The following is a 2355-nucleotide window of genomic DNA, read 5'->3' on the forward strand; positions in this document are numbered from 1 at the left end:
CTCAAACCAGATGAGCCTGCACTCAAGCTTGTGACCTCGGGGTCTTGAACCTGGGTCCTCCACATTCCAGTCCGACGCTCTATCCACTGCGCCACCGCCTGGTCAGGCAAAAGTTTTAAAATATTAACAAAAACATATTAAATAATACCTAACAAAAAATACAAGTTGTCACCCCTGGTTGTTTTGCACTTTTTCTCTTTACATTATATGTTTACTGAAGTTCTCATCTACGGCCCCTTCTAGCAGGTGTGCATGTTTCATCCTTCCTCTAGGTTTGCAATTATCTCCTCAGTCTCGGTCGCTGCCTTCGCTGACTGTACCACTTCCCTCTAGGGTGCAGCCCACTTGTCCCCTCCTCTGCCGCCTCCTTTCCACCGCATGACACTGCCCTGGGGAAGAGAAGCCGTGCAGAGTCCTCACTCTCGGCTAGCTTCAGTTTCCATATTGGCACCCCGACATCATCTGAACTCTGGAAATTCCACATGCCCTCCTGTGTTCCCACCTCTGTCCCAGCCCTCAGAGTTCCTATAAAGAGAGGACCCCAACTCAGTACCAGCACAGAACACAGCCGGGTTCTGAAGCTTTCGGGCTGTGCATCTCAGCTCCAGGAAAGCCTCTTCTCCCCAAGACCATGAAGCTCTGTGTGACCATCCTCTCTGCTCCTGCTGGTGGCTGCCCTCTGCTCCCGGCGCTCGGGACCCAGTAAGCTTGTTCTTTCAGCTCCCACTTCTAGAGCCGGGGTGTAGGCAGAGTCCACTTTCCTAGTTGGGGCTGGTCCAACAGTGACTTCAGGGATGGGACAGAAAGGAGCTGGGAAGACTTTTAAGTAGCCTGCTGTTAAACGTAGCATCTCCTAGACATTCAGAATATTCAAGTTCCTGCCTTCTTAAGAAATAGTAACCGGTAGGCTTATTTAAGAAAGTCCCTGTCCCTCCCTGTGCCTTGGTTTCCCCGTCTGTTAAATGAAGGGAATTACACGTGTGCTCTGTGTCCCATTCCAGCTCCATGATGTGTATTTATAAAAAGACTCCTATGTCAGGTGGTCGGACTGGATGCGAGGGACTGTATTTGGGGCTCTGGTAGCTCCACAGAGATGCCCCTTGAATAATGATAACTAAAAGCCAAGAGCAGTTCCTTGTAGAGCTACGACCTCACCTTGGCCTTTCTTTCCAGTGGATTCAGACTCTCCCACTGCCTGCTGCTTCACTTACACCCCCTGGCAGCTGAATCGCAGCGTTGTCATGGATTACTATGAGACCAGCAGCCTCCGCCCCCAACCAGCCACGGTGTGAGGATTAACCTCTGGGTGCTCTGAGAGGCAGCTGACACGGCAAGGGCAGGATTCGGTAAGGGGTCTGTTTGGGGCAGGGAGAGGACCACGCAGTAGGAAGACACGTATGAGGGCTGAAGCCCTCCTGGACAGCGGTAGGGAACAGGTTATGAAGTCACCAGTTGAGTCCTGGAGGGGGTTGGGTGGGAGTCAAAGAAAAGGAGGGGTCCTGTGGAGGAAATTAGCCAGAGGCTAGGAAATCAGGAAAGGTAAAAAAGATCACAGAAAATGTGGGCTAATTTTTTAAACCATGCTTAGAAAAACACATGGAAAAGTTATTGCTAGGGGCACTCGGGAATGAATGGGAGATAGAGCCATATTGATTGTAAAGCTTTGGGCAAACTTGAGGCCACAGCTAAGTCCAGGGTGGAAGTTACAAGGAGTTCATTTCCAGTAACCCCGAAGGTCCTTCCCACCCACTAGAGCTGTCCAACATGAAGTGTGGTCACACACAGGGAGATGTCTACCACAGACAGGGTCCTCTGTGATGCTAACCTGTTCACTCCTCATTCCACAGATTTCAGATCAAAGAGGGCAGACAAGTGTGCGCCAGCCCCAGGGAGCCCTGGGTCCAGGAGTACGTGAGTGACCTGGACCTGAACTGAGCGCTCCAGGCACAGGGGCAGGGGCTCCCCGGGGAGCTCGCCTAAGCCTGACACTGCTCAGTGAGATGCACCTGCTCCACATTCACGACTCCTCTCAGTAGTCCCTGTTCCTTTTTTTAATTAATTTAACCTTAATGTTATTGCATTTGATGTTATTTCCATAATTTATGTTGGTTTTACCGAAGGACACATGTCCCCCGTGGAGATGGTCCACCATCACTGTTTCTCTGCTATTGCAGATAGATGGGTAGTGTAGTTGATTCTGTGTTTCCATAATAAAACTAAAATATATATACAGGGGGTCCTCAGGGTTATGACAATCTCAACATATGATGTTTTGAATTTACAACACTCCCATAAAAACTTTAAAAAATTAAGACATGAGCATTTCGGCTTACTCATTTTTTGTCATTTTTTTTC

General features: G+C 49.3%; 1 pseudogene; it reads left to right on the forward strand.

Moving 5' to 3' along the window:
• The first annotated feature begins 631 nt into the window (after positions 1–631).
• Positions 632–1935, forward strand: LOC136393574 (C-C motif chemokine 4-like; annotated as a pseudogene).
• The last annotated feature ends 420 nt before the right edge of the window (positions 1936–2355 follow it).

Source organism: Saccopteryx leptura, chromosome 2 (genome assembly GCF_036850995.1).
Source record: "Saccopteryx leptura isolate mSacLep1 chromosome 2, mSacLep1_pri_phased_curated, whole genome shotgun sequence".
Taxonomy (NCBI): Eukaryota; Metazoa; Chordata; class Mammalia; order Chiroptera; family Emballonuridae; genus Saccopteryx; species Saccopteryx leptura.